This window comes from Balaenoptera borealis (assembly GCF_965194805.1).
Source record: "Balaenoptera borealis genome assembly, chromosome: 1".
NCBI classification, from domain to species: Eukaryota; Metazoa; Chordata; class Mammalia; order Artiodactyla; family Balaenopteridae; genus Balaenoptera; species Balaenoptera borealis.
Window position 1 is genome coordinate 184,564,071 of NC_138860.1, and position 17,380 is coordinate 184,581,450.

At 46.8% G+C, this 17,380-nt stretch overlaps 1 protein-coding gene across 8 annotated transcripts in view; it reads right to left on the minus strand.

Moving 5' to 3' along the window:
• VPS13D (vacuolar protein sorting 13 homolog D) overlaps positions 1-17,380 on the minus strand; it is a 255,125-nt gene that overhangs the window by 29,987 nt on the left and 207,758 nt on the right. The window contains exon 68 of one of the 8 annotated variants that reach the window (XR_014241483.1): positions 14,498-14,803. The exons of the other annotated variants lie outside the window; for them this stretch is intronic. The gene's annotated coding sequence lies outside the window, so the exon portion shown is untranslated. The remainder of the gene's footprint in view (positions 1-14,497; positions 14,804-17,380) is intronic. 8 annotated transcript variants of the gene reach the window in all.

The following is a 17,380-nucleotide window of genomic DNA, read 5'->3' on the forward strand; positions in this document are numbered from 1 at the left end:
TGATGAAATGCAAAAAGCTGAAAATTTGTAAAGCAGAAAGATCTGCAGCATGTTCCACATCTGTGTCACATTAAACACGCGCTCAACAGATTTGCTGATTCCTGTCTAATCAGCACACGAGGCTGACGTGGGCCAGAAGGGCCCTCATGCCACATGCCACATGCCACAGCAGGGCTGCGGGCCACCGGGGGGAGGCAAGGAGGGACAGAAGCTGGCCTCCTGAGGTGGAGAGGCCAAGCCCACGATGCAGGCAACACTTGGCTGCCAGCCTGCTTCAGTTTGGGTACATGTGCGTCGCAGACTGGTGGGTCACAGCTGTGGTTAGGTCATGGGAGAACAACTGCTCAGAACCCTTCTTCCCACTCGTCAATGTTGGTGAAGCTGGGCCCACAGCGGTTCAACTAAATAACATGTTTTAATGATAAAATGTCTCATTTGAAGGAGTTGGCTTCCTATACGTTAAAATGACTACAAAATAAAAATAGAACAGAAGGAAACCAATTAAAGTCCATTTGGGAAAATGCTTAGAGGCTACTAGAGATGTTAGTTGCTCTGCCAGGCAAAATTTGATCCCGTCTTTTATTTCTTCCAAGCATTTTACACGCACATACATACGTGCACATCTGTATGCATGCGTGCAGGCACTCATGCTACCATTAAGAAAAACTGGCAGAGCATAAGAAGAAATCGGCACGTTTTAAACTTGTGGCATCATTCTGAGTCCCCGAATGATTACAAGGCTCTGTGTTGGGAAAAAAACCACATTCAGACTCAACAAAGAGTCTTTAAGCAGAAGAGCACGTGAACCTCTAAGGATACTCTTTGGAAAAACAGCAGACTGCCACCGCCACTCGCTCTCTGACATCTGCATTTTCCCACCAACCTTAGGTGACAAGATACCAGGACTAAGAGTGCTGGGTCACCAGGGTCCACAGTTTGTCTCCATAGCTGCATTTACTGAGTGTTGACTCTAAGCTTCACAACATTCTTATAAGGATGTGTTTTATTAGTATTCCATTTCACAGAGGAGAAAACCATGCCTCAGAGAGATTATGAAGTTTGTCCAAGGCCACTCAGCGGGTAAGTGGCAAAATCAAACTTGATCTTGGGTCTTTATGGACACAGTAAACTTCTTATCAGCATGACTGTTGATAAAACTCTCTATAATACATACTCTGAGTTCATCACTGTGTTAAAAGCATTCTGAAGATCCTGGAGGGATACCAAAGAAGGCAATAACATGATCTCAAGAAGCTTACAATCCAGCTGGGAAGATAAGGTGTTCTTACCTAGACCACGTCTCAGTGATGGGAGAACTAAGGAGGCCTCGCCCTACACACTAAGAGGGCAGGATGGGCTTCCTGGGAAGGCCTGGCTTCAAGCAGGGCCCTGCCTACAGGCAGAGCAAGATTTTTATTAATACAACAATGTACAGCATCAGTACTAACCTGCCAAATTTTACAAGAGGAACGGGTAGTAAGTAAACACTAAGAAACAGGAGGAGACAAATAAGATAAAAGCCAGTTAACAGACCACACCACATACAATCTAAAAACATCTGATTGAAGCCTCATTCTTAACGCTAAAGCAATGAAATGAAGAACAGCAAGCAGTGTCAGCTCTCCTTTTATAGTCATGATGCAGACTTTAACTTCATTAATGGAATTCACCAAGTGACTAATCTAAATTACATAAATATTTGGAAGAAAGATATGTACCAATGTGGACGAGAAACTGATAAAATGACAACTACTGGAAGGGTAGGACCAAGACAGGATGCAAATAAACAAAAACAAGCACACTAAAAAGGAAGACAAATTCTAACCTCGAGGGTTTAAAAAGGATTGGAGTGAAGAATATGCGAAGATAATTCACAAAGGAAGAACTCCAAGTGGCCAAATGAAATATGAAAAGATGATGCAACACTCCTAGTTATGGAAGAAATGCAAGTAGTAGCACTGAAACATTCCCTCTCAGGTCGGCAGAGACTTAAAAGAGTAATAATGCCTTGCTCTTAGTACAGTATCTACTTCATAAAATTCTTGACGGAATTCTGAATGAATGAATAGCCAGAGCTGGTGGAGGGTTGGAGAAATGGGCCTTCTCAAGCACACAGAGTGGGAGAACAAATTGTTTCAACTTCCTAGAAGGCAATTTCTAATGTGTTTCAAAATAGAAAGCACATTTACCCCTTACCCAGGAATTCTACTTTTAGAAATTTACCCTAAAGAGAGAATTATATACATGTGGAAAGATATATGTAAAAGATGCTTATGATAGCAAAAATTTGGAAACATCCCTCAATAGAGGACTAGCTAAGGACTTCACATATTGCTGTATATGTGCAATTTACTATTACATAAATGTTAAAAATGATTTACTAATATTACATAATGTTAAAAATAATTTACTGCTTAGGCATCGATAGCTGTGCCTATATGATTCACCTGAAGTCTTATATACATATGTATTTGTGCACGTGTGTGTGCGCACACATATATACACACATACCGAGATATCTGGCAGGGTTGCCATTATTAGCCTTTTGGTGATTGTTAATGGCCAATGGGATTGAGTTCTTTTTTATTTTCTTTTTAAAAATAGGAATAATAGTACCAATCTCACTGACTTGCTGCAAGAATTAAAGAGATAACTCGTGCAAGGTTCTCGGAACAGTGTCTATACACTGTGAGTGCTCACATACTGTTTGGATTTTCAGAACAGTTCACGTTTGTACGTATCTTTAAACTCACACGACAGAACTACTTTTTAAAAAGATGATTCAGGGAAGAGTCAGGCACGAACACCAAAATGTCTAAAGCGCACTTAAGAAGCAAAGCATGAGTACAAATTTCTATGATCGCATACTGTAGGACAAGCACAGGTTGGGTGCAGACTAGGAAAGAAGGAGTGAGAATGGCCAGGCTTCGTCTGAAATGGCTTTCTTCTGGGTAAGAGGTGGTCTGAGTGAAGATTTCCCCAGGGGAAAGGCCATGACTCGATCATTACTATTACTTCTCCTGGGACCGGGAGGCACGGCTCCACGCTATACTGGATGGTGGCGGGGGTGGGGAGGGGGGCCGGGGGGAATGGATGTTCCTTTGTTAACCTGAGGGTCCCCTGCAGGCAGCCTCCTTCCCGGCCCATCTAATTTACTTTTCCAGCACTGTCTTGCTTTCTGAACCTGAAGAGCAGGAGAGAGGGCTCCCCTTGCTTGTGGTAACTGGCCAGCTCGGAGCAATGAGTGGGAGGGGAGAAGGGGGAGGCAGGGCCAAAATGGACCCAGGTGCTCACAGCACTTACCCTAAAGAGCCCCGGGAGGCAAGACACCAACTGCAAAAGGGGTACTCCAAGAATGGGTAAAAGCAAAAGCACTCTGCCTCCCAGCTTGCCCGAAATCCCCTTCCTGCTAACGCAGGGAGAGAGAACATCTGGACCTGGTTGTGAGGCTCTCCAGCTGCAGAGCCCCTAGAGTGAAGTTCGTGTTTCACTGGAAATTGCATTTCAGGGGCTTACAGACTGTCCTTTCTGATTCTCATCAGGGTGAAGTACAACCTAGAAGACAAGCTGGTTCAGAGACCAAATCAGCTTTGCTTTGAAATGTTCTCCTCTCCCTATTCCCCTTTAAAAGCAGACTTAATGGTCCAGGTGGTGAGAAATCAAAAAATGAAAGAAGGAAGAGGACTTGGGGTCATCTCAGGTGCATTTCTGTGCCTTCGTAAAAATCAGACTCATGCCCCGGGTCAGAGCCAGCATCAAACCTTCAGACCACTTGTTCTCCTAGGAAACAAGAGCCAATGAGACTGAGTCCACGTGAGTCATTGCACTGGGGCTTTCCTCTACAGGACTAGAAAAAAATGTGGATTCAAAACGTGTGAGAACTTGCTGAGAGCCAAGGAGGCAGAGGGGAAAGATGCTGGACCCTTTCAGACAGAGGGGGCGGCAGGATACAGCCCCCCACCCCCAGCGTGGGGCCGGCCACTGCTCGCGCTCCGCCACCTGCATGCTGCAGTGGGTCTCCCCAGGCACTGGGGCACAAGCCTGCAAGCACCACAGACCAGGCAGCAGTGGGCGCTGGCCCTCCTGCCTGGGCCCCGCTGGGCCTCTGGGAAGAGCAGGTGCATCCGGGAGCCTGGCCAGTGCAGCAGAGGCCACGGCACCGCTTCCTGCCATGCTAACACAAAAACAAACACGACCCCCCTCCTCCAGCCGCTCCTGTCCACCGAGAGGTTGTTTCTCCCTCTGAACCTGGGGGCAGAGGCAGTTAGCGAGGGCGGGCACGTGGCCTTCCAAAGAACAAGTTCCTCGGGGTGAGAGAAACAGGTAGGCCTGGGACACCCCTGATGCTGACAAAGGAGGGTGAGTCACACATAAGCCAAGAGGTGACTCCTGAGCTGCTGCTTTGTGCTGCTCCCTTTCCGAAGGATGGCTCAGATGCAAGCAGCTCAGACCAGGCTTCCTTCTGCATGTTACATAAAGTGCTGGAACTTTCTAGTGCTCTCTGTCTTACGATCTCTGCAGATAAGCATCTCTATAAATCCCACTTCGTGGATCATCTGGCCACCTCATGGCATCTTTAATCATTGGTAAACGGAACAAAAATAATTCAAAAGGGCAGCGGAATTCCTTCCTACAATTTAACCACTCACTCCCCCCAGCATTTCTCTCTCTTCACATCCCCAAAGACCAGCCACAGCATAGCTCCTTGATGCCGAATGAGCTCAAAGAGAACCCCAAAATAGGTGCCCCATTAAAAGACACCCAGTACTACCAAGGTCTTCTAAACTTTGGGTTTAGCAATAATTTCATGGAGTCCAAACCATGGAGTTAGCTCCATCCAGGGACTACCAGAGCCTATTTCTAGGATTTTAAAGCACCTTGACTACCGAAGCCTAACTAGATAGACTCCAGCAATCTCAGAAGTGGCCAGCCCTTTAGTCTCTTCTACCTCTAGAACTCTTTTTGCAGCACCCCACAGCACCAAAATAAACAGAAGTTATCCTCGGCCACCAAAAGAAGGTTATAGCATGCTGAGCACATACTTGGACATTCTCTTCTCCTTCCAAGGCTTCCTATACCGTGTCCCAATCAGAGTTCCCAGGCCACCAGCTGGTGAAGATGGCCTTGGCTGGATGGCAGAGCAAAGACAAGCTGGAACCCGCATGTGTGACTGCTATTTTGTGAAAGTAGAGATTCTGAATTTGGAAGGATCATCATTTGGGGAGGGGCTGAGATACAGAAGAGAGGGCCAGGGACAGCACAGCTCCTGGACACAACGCTTGGCGGCCTGATTCTCCAGGCACACCGTCTGCCACCTCTGGGTTAGGCCGGTAGGGGTGAGAGTCTGTGATAAGCACCCTTCAGGCTGCGAGGTCTAGGGTTTATAGCACCTCCCCCGCTAATTGCCTTAGCGTCTTTCCCCAAATATTCTGGGTCATAGGCAGATATCCAATTCCCACCCTCCACGTTCAAGAATCATAAAGGGGGCTTCCCTGGTGGCGCAGTGGTTAAAAATCTGCCAGCCAATGCAGGGGACACGGGTTTGATCCCTGGTCCAGGAAGATCCCACATGCTGCGGAGCAACTAAGCTCATGTGCCACAACTACTGAGCCTGCGCTCTAGAGCCTGCAAGCCACAACTACCGAGCTCGCATGCTGCAACTACTGAAGCCCACGCGCCTAGAGCCTGTGCTCTGCAACAAGAGAAGCCACCGCAAATGAGAAGCCCACGCACCACAACGAAGAGTAGCCCCCGCTCAGAGCAACTAGAGAAAGTCCGCGCACAGCGACAAAGACCCAACACAGTCCAAAAAAAGGAATCAAAAGGAAGTGGATCTGAGAGACCGGGTAAGAGGCCTCAGGTTTAAATCATGGAGGCTTTTTTTGTTTTGTTTTGTTTCTTTTTTTTTTTTTTTTTTTTTTTTAAATTTATGGCTGTGTTGGGTCTTCGTTTCTGTGCTAGGGCTTTCTCCAGTTGCGGAGAGCGGGGGCCACTCTTCATCGCGATGCGCGGGCCTCTCACTATCGCGGCCTCTCTTGTTGCGGAGCACAGGCTCCCGGCGCGCAGGCTCAGTGATTGTGGCTCACGGGCCCAGTTGCTCCGCGGCATGTGGGATCTTCCCAGACCAGGGCTCGAACCTGTGTCCCCTGCATTGGCAGGCAGACTCGCAACCACTGTGCCACCAGGGAAGCCCCTCATGGAGGCTTTTGATGGAAGAGACCAAGAGATGATCCAGAAGTAGCACAGAAGTTAGGAGTGTGTGCTCTGCGTTCAGACTGCCAGCATTCAAATTCTGGTTCCCTCTCTTATCACCTTTGAGATTTTAAACAAGTTATGTAACTTCTCTGTGCTTCAACTTTCCCATCTGTAAAATGGGGAAAATACAGCACCCACCTCACTGAGTTGTTGGAGGATTAAACAGTAATACATGTAAAATGCTTAAAATAGTGTGTGGCATGAGTACACATTCAAAATCTGGAGCATCGCCATCCAGAGCACGGCCATCCACCTAAGATGTCTTGTCCGTTGCAGACAAGCAGCTATCTGGAAGGACAGAAATACATGTTTTGCTGGACGGCACAAAGGACAGGCAGGCTCCCAGTTTGGCCAAAGGATGCAACTGGCTGATGGCTAGGACTAAACTACTCCCTTAACCAACTTTTCTCCTCGGGTCCTCTGAAGACAGACAGCCCTTTCTTTATGACTGTACTTAGGCCAAAGCCTTGTCTGTCTGTCCATTTACTCGGTGCAGCATTACTGTGAGGACCAGGCTTCTCTAGGCCCTGCCCCCTGATAAAGGGGCAGCAGCCCCACAGGGCGGCCCGCCGCTGACAGTCAGCACACTGGGCTAACAGGCTTTCCATGGGACAGCCTCCCACCTGCTCTGGTTTAGCGTTTGGGCTCGGCGGTGGAAAGCCAGAAAGTGAGGCTATCACCAGCCTTCGAGGAGGCTGGGCGGCAGGGAAGGGAAACAGAACCATCCTGAGCCTCAGCAACTCGAGGAGAACGCGCCAATGTCGGCATCCAACCACCTCTGCCACCAGCGCAGCCTCCTCGGAGACGGGTAGGTTTCCTGTTGTGTCAGCCCCGTTTCCTTCAGCAACATTATCCTGCAAACAGAGAGCTACTTTGAATACAGCACTGAGGTGTCCCGTTTCGGGCCGGGAAGGAGGGGAGGCGGCAGGCAGCTCCGTCTCGGAGGGAAGCATCGCTGTGCCTTGACCCTCTCTAGACAGCACCTCTTCCCTCTCCCCAGTCCTGGAAAGCTCTGTTTGAAGAAAAGAAACGTGCTGGCTTTCCTGTATGACCTCAGATGGGCAAGTTCTGAATGGCAGCTGGGTCTATTACATGCAGTGTGAGAGGGTTAAACAGGACAGCCTCAACTCTTTATAAACTTTTGCCCTGTGGATATGTACTCATTGGCGGCAGTACAAGACTCGAGCTGTATTACACGCCTTAACGATATGGTTCAACTGTCGGTCAGGCTTGGGCCTGGCCCTGGGCCAGACCGCAATCAATGGGACACAGAACCTCCCCCTTCAGATCATCACGAAGGCTCATATTATCTCCTTTTCGTCGTGCTGGTTAAATTTATGGAGCAGAACCCTGAAGCCGCATTCCTCGGCCTGGGCCGGCCCACGCGGCCCTCCCTCCCTTTGTTCGGTACTGTAAGCCAGCCGTGCTTCGGAGGACTGTGGGGTTGTTAGTTCAGGCACTGACTGTTTGCTCATGACTGAAATGAAAAGAGTTCAGTGGAAGGGCAAAAGGACAGCCCAAGTGTAAAACCCCATCCCAGCAGGCCCTGGGCCCCTACGTAGAGGCCCCGAGCTGCTCCTGAATGGACGATCGCACTTCGTTCTCACAAAAGCAAAATCTTCGGTCTGATCTCTGATAAACCTCCTCTGAAGCAGCAGCCAAACCCTCCTGGGAAACCCTGGACTCTGGGGTACCACAGGGGGCGCGCTGGCCCCTAGTACAGCCCAGACGTCAAAAGGAGCCACAGTTCTACAGCATCTTCCAGTCTTGCCAGGTCCCACAGGGGATGGCAATGTAAACACTGACTAGTAGCTGGTCCTATTTTTAACATTAATACAGGAAAGAGTAAACGTATCTTTCAGGCCTTGGCTACAAGGGCAGGATACGGGCACGCTGTCCATGAATGCGCGTGCGTGCGCGTGCGCACGTGCCGTGGAAGGGCGGTGTCCACCGGGGACTGGGTCCCCTGGAATCAAACAGGAGTAGGTCCCACGCGTTAGACCTGCAGAGTCTGCCCATTTGCTCTCATCCATGATCTTCAGTATCTCTGACTAGTGTACAGGGTTAAACAAGCAGCCGGACAGATGGGACTTCACTTTAGTTTTGAGTGTAACCGGACAGGAGAGCAATCCTGGAGCAGCTCGTAAGGCAGCTCCTTCCAGGCGATGCCATCTGATGGCTGGAAGGTAAGTCATCCCGGAGCTGAATCCAGGCTCCCCAAGGGATGAGCTGTGAGGCCATGGTTCATCATGTACGTCTCTTGTGCCTCAGCCAGGCCACCTAAAAAACGAGGCTACTGGGCTGACTTATGGGAGTCTGGGATGATCACTAGAACTCTTCTGACCAAGGTCCAAGCATAATAGAGGGAGAAGGAGTAAGAGGCACAGAGAGAACAAACCCCAAACCCAAACCAAACCAAAGACATGATGAGAGGGTCAGGTAGGAAAGCCTTTGAGGGGACTTTGTGCTTTCCTGCCAGTTTTGTCTTTTCAGCCACTGTTAGGCAACCCTACTCTAGGGCCCAAGCTTGTTTAAAAAGAAACCCAGAAATCCCATACCAGCAATGACAGGCACTAAGGCATCTTCCAGTTCTGTGTAGAGGCAGACTTCTTTGATAGACTCTCTTGAAGTCAGTGGCCTATTTCGTATCACACCCTGAATCGATCTGAAGGTGAAAGTCATGCTTCCTGATTCAAGGTAACCGTGTGTTTCTGAATGGAAATTGCATTCGTGCATTTTCCTCACAATGCTTCCTTAACCACTGTGTTGATGTTTAGAGATGCGCTCATGAATTTGTCATTCCAAAGCCTCCAGCACCTTTTTTTGCGGAGGTAGGAGGTGCCATGGAATGAATGGGTCACAGAAAATTGTCTCTTGCTATCGAGAATCACTATTTGTACTGGTTTGTTAAAAATATAGGTTATAGAGAACCACTAAAGTCAGGAAAGAAGAGGCAAGAAAAAGCTAAGTGGGCTAATTTAGGAAATCCTCAAGAAAAACGTGTCATCCATTTAATGTCTCTAGCTTTTCATATACAAGTGTAGGGTTCAATTAAGTCTTTTGTCATAATAATGCCTCACACCTCCCAGGACAACCGACAAAGCACTTGCACACACATTATCACAGGTTACACGAATACTCATAAATGAATCCAGTCTCCATCAGGTGTCAGTGCACGACAGAAGGGCTCCTGAAGGCTTTAGTTTTGGCCCATGATGAGCCCAGATACATCAGTATTCTCTGATACATTAAAATTTGGAAAACTGGACCCATGCCCGAGAATGAGACTCAATTATGAACCAGGACAGACTTGGAGAACTTATGAACAGTGACCTGGATTCCCCTACTTCCTGTTGGACTTTCTCCATCTTGGGGTCACTCTGATGACCAGATTCCAGGGACGGACAAATCATACGTAAACAACAAGGCCAGACTCTGAAAATGCAGGAGCACAAGTTGCTTACAAAAAGGATGCAGCAGCAACAGCCAACACACGTGCCCAGAGCTGCCATCAGTGGACTCCCGGCTCCACACGCTTCCCTCCTCTGTGTTTTCGGGACTATTTATTCTAGCATCGTGGACAGGGCTAAGGAGGACTAACCTGATACCAGTTTGGGAACTAAAAAGGAAATATGTTTTGAGATTTGCCGTTTCACACCATACACCATCCACTCTTGGTGCAAAATGGCTTCTGTCAAGGGTTTTTGGGTGTTTTTTTTTAAACACTGATTTCTTGGCCATCAGCTAAAAGAAACTGTGAACATTCAAGTAGCTCTGTGATGACGGAGCGTGTGGGAAGTGGCCTGTTTATAAGGGGTTCTATGTAGGCCGTCCTCACATACTCCCCCGTGTGACCTAGCCTGTCACTCTAGGGGCACTTCAGCTTCCCCGAGGGGAAGTGAGAGGGAGGGCTGAAGCAGTGACAGCGCAGGGGGTGAGATGTAACCGACCTGAGCGGTGCTAAGCCCGCCGGGCTAGGGCTGGGCCCAGGGCTGCTCAGGGATAATTTAGGGACACCCTGCCTCACATTCACCTACTGCCTTTTTATTTTTAGAAAACGATCTCAAGCGCTCATATGTCCTGCCTGGGCCTTCTTCGTCCCAGTGCCCAGCTTCCTCCTGGAGGCGGGGCCGGCCCTAAGGGAGCCGCCCCCGTGCCGTTCGTCCAGGGAGTCACCCCTCAGCCACGCAGACATGACCAGGGCGAGGCTGACCCTCACTCCCTTTGAAGTGGGAAGAGTGACCTGAGGAGGGGATGAAAAGCTGTTTGCAAGAGGCCACAAAGCAAAGTAGTGTCAGGGCTGGAATCAGGGCTCTGGTCTCACGCTTCACAATCCTGTTCTCTTGCCAAGAAGCCACGCTCTCCAGCACCCAAAGGGAACATCCACATAGGTTATTTTGATCACAGAGACTCGAGTCAAGGAGGAACTGATCCTACACTGACATATTAAAAGAATGTGAGCTGCTGTCCCTTCAACACAATAAATCAGAATGATGTTCCGGGCCACTCTGTCAGCTCCACCATTGCATTTTGGGAATAAGAATTAAAATCTCATGAATCCTATCCCCAAACTTAAAAAACAAAACAAAACAAAAAAAACCCTGTTGTATATCAGACTTCAATAAAAGTGTCTTAAAAATCTGTCGCTAGAGCACTCTGTATTTAGCACATGGTCGACAGAAGTCTAAGTCCCAAATGCATTGTCCAGCCTAGGCACTGCCTATTCCCCCATGAGCCACCTCCTTGCCCAGTGACACTCAGAATTTCCTAAAGGAGCTAAATTTCTGGAAATAGGACAAATGGGAAAATGATTTTTGAAATGAATTATGAAATGAGCATTTATAATCTAGAGAAAGCTCATTTTCAAAGGCTCCTTATAATATCCAAAGTTATCTCCTATTTTCATTATGCAGAAACCATGAACAAAAGGGTGCATGGTGAAAGCAGTGTTTTAAAGAGCCCATCACGTCTAGCCAGAGATGAAAGAAAGAGTCTTTCCCTTTAAACTCTAGTCCTGAACCCAAGAACACTTTTATTTTTTTTGAACAGACATAGGGGACCCCGACCTACACGATAACACTGTTGTGAGACCGTCCTGGCAGGAGTCAGACAGATAAGCCCTCCACAGTTCCAAAAGCCCCACTGAAGGGGGATCTGATTCTACAATTCAAAACCCTTCAACAATACTAAACAGTGGACTGTCATGCGTCTGGAAAATATAACCGTTTTTGAAGAATGCTTTCCAAACCACGTAATGCTTTTAAAGCTGTTTATCAAAAGAGCTGGGTGAGCAACAGTGGCCTGAAACAGTGTGTCAGCTGTCACAGGGTCGCATGCCCCATCCGAATTTCCGTAAGCGCTCTATCATTCTCGGCTGTCCTACCCTTGGCAGACAACAGATGCCAATGTTTGGAGACATTCGCTACATAACTTTTACCCGACAAACCTGGCTCCAGGACAGATTTCCATGTCATGTGGGGCTTCTGGCTGAACTCTGCTCGAACCCAGAGGCATATCATTTACAGCGACACTAACAATAGTTTGGGATCACCTGCTCTTCACAAGCGGGTTCAGAGCGAGTTCGTGGCCTCTGCACACCTTTTCCAGTGGGGTTCTCATACACAAAGTCTGAGAGCCCAGGTGAGTTCCTCCACCCAGAATTCTAACCATGTAACAAGCACAGGTTTGTAGGCCTGAATTTAACCATTTTGTGTGAAGAAAGAGAATGGGAAAGACAAAAACCCAGCAAGGCATATGAATTTCTCATCTTAGCACTATAGCAAGTGGTTGGCAAGTTTTCAGGGACAGCGTGTTAAGTAAGAGGTAAAGATATAATCCCTGTTTTACTTACGCTCAACATCCCATATTCAGAGAGAATACTGACACAGATGCCATTTCTGGAGCCCTAATTACACGCCACATGTCAGGCTAAGTGCTTTATATACATTATGTCATCTAGTCCATATAACCACCCACTGAGGTAGGCATTATTATTCCTATTCCACATGAGTCAAAGGAATCTCACCTTGGAGATATTAAGGGGGAAAAACTTGCTCTGGGCCACAGCTAAGAAATAGCAGTGAGATGACTCACACCCAGGGCTGCCCTCTGACCTCGTGTTACAGACGTGGGACCCAAGCAGTGCTCTGGGAGCCCCTTCTTGATCCTTGCAAATGCTCGGTTTCTTTTCACACTGGCTACCACAGCGCTCTTTCCCACTTCTTCTCCAGAACTGGGGAAGACCTGTGACTTTATGTTCTTTCCACGTCTCTTTCTGAAACAAGCGCTTCTCTTTGAAGAAAGACCTCTTGCCCTTGGCGTGTCAAGATAAGAAAGCTTTCAGCAACTTTCCCTTGGAAACTACAAAACACCCATCAGCACCCAGGATCTAAGTACAGTTGCTCACCAGCTGCCGGCCCCTCTGAATAGCTTTTATGGTTCAGCGAGGGGTGGGGACAGGGCCATGTCACTACTGTGGGGTGCGCTATTTCTTTCATGTTGCCGGGATCTGACAAGAGCCTTCCACAACCTGTTTCTTTACAACACACGGAATGAGAGATTAAAGACCAATACCAGACGTAAAGCTGGGGTTGGGACTAGCAACGACCTCTCTCCAGATGTGTTCTTAATCTTCCTGGGAAAGAAGGGCTGCTGACCGCCTAAGTAGACGCTGTTCAAAAGTTGTCATGGTGATTAAATGAGATAATACATGTAAAGTACATAGGACATAGTAAACATTCATAGTAAAGGTTTAAAAATGTTAGCAATATTATTATTTATTAATACCACCAAATTCCAAAGAATGTTTTAGCAGAAACAATGTATATGGATCTCAGTAAAACCACATTAATTCTGAGCTACTAGTTGGATGTGGAGGAGAAACGACATCAAGAAAAGATGAATGAATTAGTGAAAAATCTAAATTATAGAACTTCTGATTAAATATGACAGATTGAGTCCAGAGACCCCTCTAAAGCGAAAGCAAAGGGATACAGGTGGCGCGGATCCAAAAGGATAAAGAGAAGGTGTCAACAATATTTTAGAAGCTGAAGAGCAGATGGACAAGTGGTGCTGAGATGTAAGCCTGAGGGAGTAGCAGCCACAAAGCAGTGAGCTAATTAGTAGGTTAACTGCTAAATTTCAGAAAGACGAGGCACCGAAGAGCTCTGAGGGCCTGGGGCATCGGGGAGGAACAGGGAGGCCTGTCTGTGAGGTGGTGAAAACAGGAAGACTGGGTGAAAGTCTGTAGAAGAAGCAGTGAGACCTGTAGGGCCCTCTCCCACCCGCAGCCCAGCCTGCTCCTCCTCCACAGAAGACGAACATCTGCAGGTCCCCCCCACCTGATCCTTCACGGCAAGGCCCCGGGCCCCACACAGGGAGCCCCCCAGTCTGCCGACCGGTGCCTCATCTTAAAATAGGAGAACAGCTAGTCAAGAATCACCAAACATCTGGGAACTGTCTCTATTCATGAAAGAAAAAGACCAAAACAAACAAATAGGAGAGGACTTCCCTGGTGGCGCAGTGGTTAAGAATCCGCCTGCCAATGCAGGGGACACAGGTTCGAGCCCCGGTCCGGGAAGATCCCACATGCCGCAGAGCAACTAAGCCCGTGTGCCACAACTACTAAACCTGCACTCTAGGGCCCGCGAGCCACAACTACTGAGCCCGCGTGCCTAGAGCCCGTGCTCCGCAACAAGAGAAGCCACCACAATGAGAAGCCCGCGCACCGCGACGAAGAGTAGCCCCCGCGCGGCAACGAAGACCCAAGGTAGCCAAAAGTAAACAAACAAACAAACAAACAGGAGAAGGAAACTCAGGAGAGAAGGAGGGTGCTAGCTCTACAGAGGAGCTAGAGGGCGGGCCGCCCGGATGGGAGCAGGGGCAGCCAGGGGAAGGCATTCTAAGGAAAAAAGTAACTGATAATTACTAAATACATTTTTAAGCATATACAGGAGAGTGTATAGATGTATTAGTAATAGGCAGATACAAAAAATCTTTTAAAAAGGAGTTACTAACCTCAGAGTAAAAAAAGCTGAAAGCAGACAAGAGTTCGAGGATAAACTGGGAATGTGTGTATATAAAACTAAGCAAACAATAATAAAAGTGGTTACTGACTCCAGGGGGAAAAAACAAACTACAAAGTTAAACCAAAAGGGAAACATAATCCTAGTAACCCACATGGCTTCACTGGGAATATTATTTACATAGCCGTAATAATGTAAAAATGGAATTACTGACTTACCCGAAAATGATGGTATGACTACAGTACACTGAAAAGTGGGGCGTGAGGGGGGCGGGGGACACGTGTGGACAGCAGTAGGAAGTCAAATGACATCAAGAAACGGCACTACGGTCACTTTTTTCCTTTTAGAAACAAGGAGGAAAATGCCTCCAGTTGAAGAAACAGCCACAAGTGCTGGCGGCGGCTGCCTGCAGGGGAGCGGGGAAGAGGTGGGCTGGGCCAGTTGGCTGCTGGGGTTTGAGTTCACGCACGCAGGAGCCTTCGACTTCTGAAAGTGCGGGCATGTAGGGACTCTGAGAAAATAAACTTCAATTTGAAAAGGCAAAAAGATAATGAGTTATAATGAGATCATTAAGGTCAACATGATAGATTTTTTAAAAAGCACTGTTCTTATTAACTGTAGGCACTAAAGAATATTCAGTAAATATGTATAAGGTGGAAAGAATAATTGAAAAATCAAGAGATAATTATCCAACTGTAAACAATCAGTAAAACGATAAAGATTTGTTTTGAAAGGGCTGTGACAGACCTAATGATGTGGAAAAAGTGCCTGTAACTACCAAATATACACCAATACACACCACCCCATATACACCACCGACATACAAATGCAGTTTTGGTGTTTTTAGGAACAAACAGCAAGTCAAATCACCAATAAAGGGGTACTTCAAGAAAGCCATAGGCAACTTGCTTCAATGGACGTGTAAGAATAATTCAAGAATATTAACCCACAAACAGCTTGATGATTCTCAAGAATCTGGAAGATTCCTCACAGCAGTCTGTCCTCCAGGATTTAACTATTCTTGGTACTTAATACCTATTACATGCCTGGAATACAGTAGGAGGTCAATGCTTCACCACTTGATGAATTTCTACTGTCAATTCGCCTACACGTGAAACCAGAGAGCTCACTAAGCAATCAGGTCTGACTATCACAAGCTCATTAACTGAATTAATGGGGCCCCTCAATAGTTCAAACAAAAACATAAAAACTCTCTGAGGTTCGCATCGTTTCACTAGGGATATGAAGCCACTCACACATGGTAATCTGGCCTCCTGATGCCCTGGCAGGTGGGCAGGTGCCAGTCTCGCTACCCTAACTGTGCTGCTGGAGTAGCTCGGTAAAGTCTAGGGGAACGAAGAGCCCTGTCCTCTGTTCATCCTGGAAGTATTCAGTGAGGTTACACTGGATTCAACCAGTCCCAAGCCACCAGGGTGAGCCAGGATCCCTGTGACCCATCCTCCTCATAATGAGAGGTGAAGTTCTGCTCTGACTCTCCTTTGAAGTTTTCAGCAGTCCCTGGGTTTTATGATACAGCTTGGGTCACCCCTACCATTATCTATGTTTGAAGTATGTTTGGGGAAAATCTACTAGGAGCTGTCTCTGGTGTTAACACAGAAAAACTGCCTCATAAAAACTGCTTTCCACAAGGAGTTCAAAGGAGCTTATCCAAATACTGTAGGTTTATCCTGCTCACCAACTTTGCTAGGGTAGAAAACTGAGGTTTTGCCAAGTAAAGTCTGACAGAGATATGCCTTCTCGATTTCCTGAACAAGCTCAGGGCACTGCTAACACAACCGAGTGGCCTTTTGACAAGATGGACCTTGCACTTTGAAGTCATCTGCTGTGTACTTACCATGCTGCTGAAGTTAAAATTTATTGGGATAGTAGGTTAAGGTGAAGGACTAAATTAGGTAAATTATTGTGAGAGGTCTTTCTGATATGTGATAAAATCTTTCCAACTGTTACTTCAAGAAACCCAGTAAAAGTCAGGAGCAAACCAGGAGGGCTGACAATTGTTGGCAGGAAGCCAAAGTGAAGCATCACATTACGGCGGCTCCTACAGCTTGATCCACATTAATCCACCATTGCCGATATGTGCTATTTATCAGCAGGACGATGGATCATCACCATATTTTCAAATAGAATAGCTTGTCAAGGAAATTAACCAGGTAGAGAGGTATATTAACCGGTGGTATATTAACTGGTGGCATATTCATGGAGCCACAGAAGGGTGCAAAGGAATGGCAGTGTTTTACATTTCTGCAAATCTCTTTAAGTCTTACTTAATCGAAAACAGCTGCATTCTCTTATCTGCTTCTACAGCCAACCTGCTGTAATATCACACATTGTGTATGTAGCTCCTGGAAAACTCTGCCGTACATTCATTAGAGAATATTATGATAAAAATAGTTGTTTATCCATCTATATATCTACATTATGAATGAATATATAAATATATAAAGATAGGTTTGACCTTATAGATCCCTGGAAGGTTTGGGGGTTCCCCAGGGGTCCTTAGACCATATTTGGAGAACTTTTGTCCTAAAAGGTCCCATATGTATAAATTTTGTGCTAATTAGAAATCAGTTTCCTCTACATATTAAAGTAAATCCACTAAGGATATAGGTTAGTAAAGTAACACTGTTAACCTGATTTGAGTTATATAAGCCCAATATAATGAAACTTTCTTTTAGGGTATACTGTGATTAAAATGTTTTACTAGTTCAATCTCATTTCCCCCCCCTCCCCATTTGACAAATTAGTGAGAAACTTAGCAAAGGTCTGTCTCTGAGAGGCAGTCTGGCAAAAGAGTGCTAGATAGAGGTATCGGGGCAAGGAAACTCAGGGTTAATAACACCCAAACCTACCTTCTCTTCCACCAAAGATTACAAGCCTTCACTTGTAAAACAATGCTACAGTCTTCAATTCTCTGCTAGCCCATATGTCCTCTATCTACCTCAGAATTCTCTTACTGGCTAAAGCTCTCTGGGAGCAGGGGATATGAACTCAAACCTGAATCCTTTCTTTAAGGGAGATTCCAATTTCATCCTGGGCAAAGAGGGATGATTCTGTACGGGAAAACCATGAAAGACATAGGA